The 7,830-nt window shown below is 43.9% G+C and overlaps 1 protein-coding gene across 9 annotated transcripts in view; it reads right to left on the reverse strand.

Moving 5' to 3' along the window:
• Positions 1–6,387, reverse strand: part of NTNG1 (netrin G1) — a 295,249-nt gene extending 288,862 nt beyond the window's left edge. For all 9 annotated transcript variants that reach the window (XM_048496743.1, XM_048496740.1, XM_048496739.1 and 6 more), the window contains exon 1: positions 6,249–6,387. The gene's annotated coding sequence lies outside the window, so the exon portion shown is untranslated. The remainder of the gene's footprint in view (positions 1–6,248) is intronic.
• Between the last annotated feature and the right edge of the window lie 1,443 nt (positions 6,388–7,830).

Raw genomic sequence — 7,830 nt, forward strand, 5'->3', positions numbered from 1 at the left:
GCATGCCATATGACCAGCTGTAGAATAGAGGACCCCCTCAAAATGGAGAGAATGGAATCCTTATCCATGCAACCATCCTAGAAATAATACTGCCACTGCTGCACCTCTGTTTTTTAAAGTCGGGAGTATTGTTATGTGGCAGCCTTTTTCTTTGCTGTTATGGTCTGAGCGGCAGAATGATTTCAGATTAACAACAGAAAACTGCTCCTTTTCAGAACATTTTTTCAGCAGCAGAGTCAGTATGTTATATTTTTAAGCTTCTCTGCCTTTAACGACTAACTCACAAAAAATTGAATACCAGTGTGTAAATATATGGAAGTGGTTAGCTGGCCAGTTTTAAGCCTAACCTTCTAGCTAGTCATGAAATGTTTTCTATGAAGGACATATATACAAAAGAGTACCCATTCTAGTGACTCCTGAAGTCTTAAAGCTCATTCTAAAACACCCAGTTTCAGTGCAAAGGAACCTGGTCTTCAAAGACATTTTGTAAACAAGTTCCTTCCATTCAAATAAAGCACTGTCTTTAAACTCAGCTTAGCTATAGACACTCTGCAGTGCCAACAGATGGGTGAATTGTGTTTCCATAGCAAATTACAATAATTGCCTTATGGACGCAAGTGCAATTTCCCATTATATTCATTTCATAAAATGGTATAGTACAGCTGTTACATGGGACCCACCGTATCAGAGAGTGCGATAACTGGCTGGCTTTCAATGAGCTAAACAATACTGAAACTTCAAATTTTAAAATGCCATAAAGTCAGAAGCTTTTCTTGAAAAATGTGAATATCATTTTAATTTCACATCATCGTGCCCAGCACCTGTCTTCCTTCTATGTACTTTTTGTCTGAAATAATATTCACTGAACTACAGTATTTCATGCTTTAAGTAAGTACACATCTACTGCTCTGGAATTTCATCAATGTGTGTTCCAAAAAGAGGGGGGAAAATCTGATAGTGATTATTTGAATTATCATTGAAAAATAAAGCTTTATTGTAGGAACTGATTTTCCTTTCTTGTACAGTTTGATTAAAAACTCAATATGCATGGTTATAAAAAAAAGTGGCACATGATGAACACTGAAGAAATGAAGTTTGAAATATTGCTAACAAATAGAAAGGTTCATGAAAGAACAAGAAAACAGTACATATTGCTATTTTCAGTGAAACTTACTCAAGAGCAAGTGTGTATCAAAAGATTATTTTAAAACAAAAACTGAATATTTGCTTAGGGTTATTTGAACTATATGAGAATGGTTCTTTTGTTTCTTTTCTGTTTTCTGCAACTAGAACTAACAGTACCAGTATAGTTACACAGTTACACTCTTCTGAGCTTAAACAGATTTAAATCCATGTAACTCTGCTTAGGATGGCGATGTAGATCAGACAGAATGTGAACTACTACCACCAATGCAGAATATGGAGACAAAATGCAACACTTTCCACTCTGCTCACTAGGCTACACCTGTCTCCTGTATAGCAAACTGTCATTAAAGCAAGTGAAGAGTCATAATGATGGTCATTATACGGAATTATAGACTATAGCATTGATTGAATTCAGTGTGCTGACAAGGAAGACGTCGAAAAGATGGTGCCGCTTATCTTAGTATCAGACAGATGCCAAAACATGCTACTGGTATGCTTGACAAGAAGCAGCCAATTATAGCTTAGATTCTGGCACCTATCCAGTATGTGATTAATAGTTTTCCATTACATTACAGACATATTATTAATGTATTAAAAATGTCATGCTTTGGCAAGCGCTAATACAGTATAGCTTAGCTAGTCAGCAATATCTCATTATTAATGAGCTCTCGTTGACACAGGGGAAGATACTGACTAAAGAACACGATGCTAGGGGTCACTGGAGTTTTGGTAACAGCATCACATGACCCGTGTTGTATATCATATGACCCATGTTGTATTTGTGTATATAGGGGTCACTTAGGAAATCAAGTTCTCCAACAGCTATGATTGTAAAGATAGGAGTCCTTTCAAACTCTGCAAATGAATTTTACCACTACAATCCTAAACAAATTTCCTTTAAAATGAAGTTGATTTTAGAGCAATCTAAATTAACTAAATGTCTATGTGAGTATTCCTAGAATATTGACTTTATGAACTTTAAACTCCATGGTGCTAAATGGTAAATAATGCAAGGCAGGATTTGCTTCAGTTTTAAAACATACGTATTTGATTCATCACAGCCAAGTGTTCCATGTTAATAAATGACAGATGCCTGTTTTTAATCTTCTCTGACTTTATAGCCCCTGTCAACCATCTGATCATGCAATCTGCTGTGCTTTGCTGACTTGATCCATGGAATTCCATATAAACTGACATCTTCGCTGATTTAAAGCAAAGGTGACTGCAACCTGCTTTCAAAAAAATGGATCATGCTAAATGTATTCAACTGTGCTACGGCGCGTGATAAGCTGGAGCTGTCCTTTGTTACTGTAACTCGTCACTGCTATGGTTGACCCTTGAATTTTCCACATGCATCACCATATGCCCCACAAACTGAAATGATATCTGGCATCTCCCCAGGCAGCCAAAGAGCAAAGAAAACACTGGTGGCAACCAACACTGTTGTGATCGCCTGACAGAGCTTCAAAAATGCTACCTTGTCACCAACATACCCCTCACATTGGTCACTGTGACATAAACACCCATCCTTAAAAATGACCCAGTAGAACCAAGAGGAGTTACATAAATGAACTGCAATCTCTTCCTAGATATCTATGGACAGCTTTTGTCCTCAAACATATTTATTATACAAGCCTGTCTTTACTGGTGGAGTACACTTTTGGGGTAAACTTAATTGTTATAAAATACAATGGTCAGTTCTTATCAGGAAAATATAGCTGTTTGTAGTGGGATTGATCACACCTCTTACATGCACAGTTATAATTTTCAATCAGGATAATTCTTGTTGTAATGACTCCTTCTATTCAGAGACCTGATTAAAAAAGAAAAGAAAACCTAAACTTCAAAATATTTCTACTTTAGTTATATTCACTGGCACTACAGACTCAGTACTACCTGTTTAACGTACACTTAAAAGTCAGCATGCCCATGTATACCACCTTTGTGACGGTATCATGTGAAAATCAAACAGAATTTAGTTTTTTAAAATCTTTATCTGTTAAGTTACCCACATCATATCATAAAAATGTGATAAAAATTGAAGATATATTACATTTGTATTTGACCCTATCTTCTGGAGATTTTCTTTTAAATGCTTTTATGGCATTTTGGTTGTGTATTCTAAAACCTTTCCAATAACAATTTTCAGCACAATACAAATAAGCAATTAAAAATCAAATTTCCATTTTCCCCTAGCATTTAAGAAATTGGATCTGATAGAATGTATGAAATGTCAGCATTCAAAACCAACCCACTGCTTTTCAAAAAAAAAATGCTAAAGTCTCATCTGTAAGTTAAACAGGAGCACATGAGCACACGTATAAAGGGATTTACACATTGTGCTCTCGGACGTGGATCAAAGGTGATAAATGTCAATCTTCCATGATGCCACACCACTTGAGAAACCTGGTTTATCACAACATAGGTGAAATGTCTTCATTTAAAACCAATAAACTGTTTTTCATACATACTAAATTAGTTCTCTGAGCATGCTAAATGGGACCGTACAAATAATAGGATAGATTGTTGAGTAAAAGGCAGGAAAATATAACGTTAAGAACTCCAAGAGGATTTAGATGGTGGCGAGTATATGAAATTTATTTTATTCTTATTTAACTTTAGGAAGGTTTAGATATTATTTCCTCAGGGGAAACTGGAATTCTAAGCCATAGCAAATTGGGGAGAGAACTTGAAGTTTCAGCATAAAAAATGATTCAGTATCTGTTTAATACTAGTGTCTTAGATCTTTGTTTCCTTCAGCATTACATCATAGCATCAGTATTTTAAAAAGAATGAACCTGAATCACATGCTTTCATTTGGAGGCAATATTATCAGTAACTTGTTTGGAAGACTTATTATAAATTGATGAACCAGATCTTATTCTTTTAGTGGCTTCCATTGAAATGCATGTCTTTTGAAACTGTCACAGACAGCACTGATATTGCCAAACAGATTATTATGGAACAAACCGGTTCCTTGAAACAGCAACAAATAAGTTGTTGGAAAGTAAGCACCTGCTATGGCTGGAATCCTATGCACATTACATTACAGTACCTGTGAGTAAGCAAGCACCAGGAATAGTTCCTTAGCTTTCCATACATTTTCCAGCAACATTTCATTATTTTTGCATTGTTAAATGTATGCAAAGAACTAAGGACCAACAAACTGAGGGGAAAATCTCTGGGTTTGGTTACAGATTTCTGTGCTTTGAATAATCAATTTTGTGCTATTCTTAGGTGTGATTTAAGTCAAATTTAACATCAGTCTCTTATGAAAAAATTCAGAAAGAATCCAAAACCACCCCAATGTAATTGATAGGATAACACAGTAAGCTTTGGAACTGTCCAAAAACTCTTCTTCAGATAGGTTAGTATGGACTGCCCAGTTGTCCACTGCAAAACAGTTTTTAAAAACTTCCCTGAATTTTCTTTCATAGAAACAAGAATGTAACACTAGCCATCTGTATTTCTCTTTCTCAGTAGATTCACCACATAAGAAATCTTTATTTGTTGGATGCTTCAAACATGAGCATTGGGAAAAACCAGGTACTGGTGTTGCAAACACCTGGCCTGTTTAGTCATTCATCCCTTGGGTATCATCATCATCATGATCTGGAAAAAAGAAAAATGCCTAATATGGAATTCCTACAAGTTTCATTTCAGTTTCCCAACCCAGGTGTACAAACTTTGAAAGTTCTATCTGTTGGATTCATCTTTTCATTGCAGATCTCTATTATCAGCTACTGTCATTTACTCATTTTGGATGGGCTCATTTTTCGGTATGTTGGGCTGGTTTAAGAAACTGCCAGTCATTTTGGTTCTGGTCAAAACCGTTCTTTCCAGGTGACCATGTGCACTTTTAGCACTGTCAGAGTCAGGGTTCTGACACCAATTCCAATATTTTGTCACTGTGTTGTGCTTCCATCCCCCCCCCCCCAATATTTATTCACAGAACTGAAAAGCTGTTCTGATTTTGAACAGCCAACGCACTCTCAGTAGTCCCTGTTCAGTTCCACGCTGTTTTTATTCCTTGGCTGAATTCCTTATTCAAGATGTTACTATCTTTGACAGAATGGAATTATTTTGAACCATTTTATTAATAAGACCGAAAGTTGGGGAGAGGGTTTGCCCTCCCTTTTTTCTCACCGACACTGAGGCCTCTTCCCTACTTAAAGAATGCATTGTTGCGCATTTGATTTAAAAAACAAAACGCTACCAACATCCTTGTCAGCAAGATGACAGAATGAAGGTTCCCATACGAGCCAAAATTTAACTATCGGTGGATGGATCAGAATAGAAGACTCCCCACAAAGAGTGGTGCATTACAGCTCTACACTGACAGCTTTGTACATTTACAGCACACTGGAGGAAGAGGAACCAGTTCCTACGTTAAACATATCCTGCCTATTATTTGCCACAGGCGAATCCTTTGAAAACCCAGGGAAACGCTTCTGTTCCCTTTGGCCAGGGTAACGGGCTTGTAAACCGGTTTGCCTTTCCATAGGAAGGCGTCCTAAGGAGACAGTAGAGGGCGCAGTTTCTATTTGTATCTAAGTTTGAGCTCCTTTTCCTCTTCCAACATCTCTTAATTGGTTACCTTCGGGGGGTTGGGGGGTGGAATGTCATAAAATCACAACAATCCCGTTTGCTTATAGCCATATTTCCTATACATCCTCCCTCGTATCACTAAAACAATGCTGATCCACGCCATTAACCCAACGATGCGCATCGCCCAACTGTGCGCAAGGTGTGCAGAATCTCATTCGTAGCAATTAAGAGCCATCTAACTCGGATCGCGGGTCTTCCCGGGTGAGAACTGAAGTCGGCCTCTTCTTCTTCTGCACCTCTGCAGCCGGACAGCCAGCGGCTCACTCCGGGGAGCCTTCGGAGGAACCGGGGAGGAAGGCGAGCGCGCCAGCCCCCGACTGGGTTTGGAGGCGTTTGCGGGGACCTTTAAGTTTTCCCCGGGCGGGCGCTGCCCCATCCCTGGCAAGGGGAGGGAGGAACGGCAGGGAAGGCGCTTCCTCGGAAACTTTCGTCACTCCGGAGCTGGCCAGAGACGGGGCAAAAGGGCGAGGCTGGGAGTGGGCGCGGGTACTCACCAGGGGGGCGAAGAGGCCAAGGCAGCGGCCACCGGCAGAGGTCGGAGCACGAGCCCTCTCTCCAGCACGGGGACGCCGGCTGGCTCTGGCCGCTCCTCCAGCGTGCCGCCGCACCTGCTGCTGCTGCCGCCGCCGCCGCCGCTGCTCCTCCTGCTCCTCCTCCTCTCCCCGGCTTAACAAAGTTGCGACCGAAAAGGAAAACGACTCGAGCGGGCGAGGCGAAAAGCCGGCGGGGCAGCCCCTCTGCGCTCCCTTTGCACTCCTCCGGCGCGGCCCCTTTGGAGAGCAGCCCACGGCGGCCGCTGACTGGGCGGGGGGAGACGGTCAGCCCCGGGGGTGCCCCGCCGCTCCGGCCCCGCCTCCGCCGCTGCTGCCCGGCTGGGGCTGTCCCCCTGGTGCGGCGGCCGCGCTTCCCGCCGTCAAACTTTTGCTGGGCAAGCGGGAGCCGCTGGCTGGGTCGCTGGCCCGTCCGTCCGTCCGCCCGAGGCTCAGGGCGGCGCGGCTGCTCCGGTGGCGGCGGCGGCGGCTGGTGCGGCGGGAGCCCCCCCAGCGGGCGTTTTATTTCCCAGCGCCGACATTGAAGGTGCTCGGAAGGGACATCAATCAGCGCAATTAGCCTCGGCGCCGCGCAGATCTGCCTCGCCTCCCCGGGCCGGTGGGGCTCCTCGGGCGCGTCGCGGCGCTCCGGTCGGAGCTGTCACTGCACATCAGCGTCGACGGCAAAGTCCGGCGGAGGAAAGAGGCGCGCCGTTCCCCTCCTCGCGCCGATGATGCCAGGATTTCTCTCTCTCTCTCTTCGGGATCTGGTTTGCAAAAGCACCTTCTTGGGCGGCAGCGGCTCTCTCCGGCGCTCGCCCCGGGCCTTGCGGTGGCCGGCGAGGAGCTCTCAAACTTCAGGGCAAGACGCGGTCGAGTGGGGAGGGAGGGGAGGAAAGGGGAGGGGGAGGCAACCGCGGAGGGGGTGGCCCGGACGCTTCACTTAAAAGCGATCTTCTCCGGCAACTGCCGGGAAGTAGGGAGATTGCAAACCTTATACTACCTCCAGACCTGTGCGCTCCGAGCGGTCCTAAAGCCGATTCAATCACGAGCCGGCGCATCTCCCCCTCCAGACAACCTATTTACTGTGACTGCACACACGCGCGCACCACATACCTCCCCTTCCTCTTATTCGATCACCTTAGCAACGCATAGCTGTCCCCCCTCCCCCGTCAGTCCCTTAAACAAGTGACATATTTTTCGATGGAAACTTCCAGGTAGACTGGTTTAGGATGACGAACTGCATCCCGTTCTGTCTTTCCTTCGCTGCCCTTTGCCTTCTTGGACAACTTAGGGAAGGGTTTGTAGGCGAGACACATCGTTGGTTAAACTACCGGTGTGGTTACATCACTTGTGAATGGTGCTCCTGAGCTGGAAGGACCAAGTCCCCCTTACACGCAGCAACAGTCACCAGGAAAGGTTTGGCTGCCTGCTGCGTTCACCTGCAGCCCTTGGAAGGTGTGCTTTATTCTCAGGGGAGGGTGCCTGCTGCACATCTGCTTGGCCCTTTTCATTCCGGGCGGATTGGTTTGACAGCAACGGGCAT

The sequence above is a fragment of the Sphaerodactylus townsendi genome, linkage group LG05, assembly GCF_021028975.2.
Source record: "Sphaerodactylus townsendi isolate TG3544 linkage group LG05, MPM_Stown_v2.3, whole genome shotgun sequence".
In the NCBI taxonomy this organism is placed as follows: domain Eukaryota; kingdom Metazoa; phylum Chordata; class Lepidosauria; order Squamata; family Sphaerodactylidae; genus Sphaerodactylus; species Sphaerodactylus townsendi.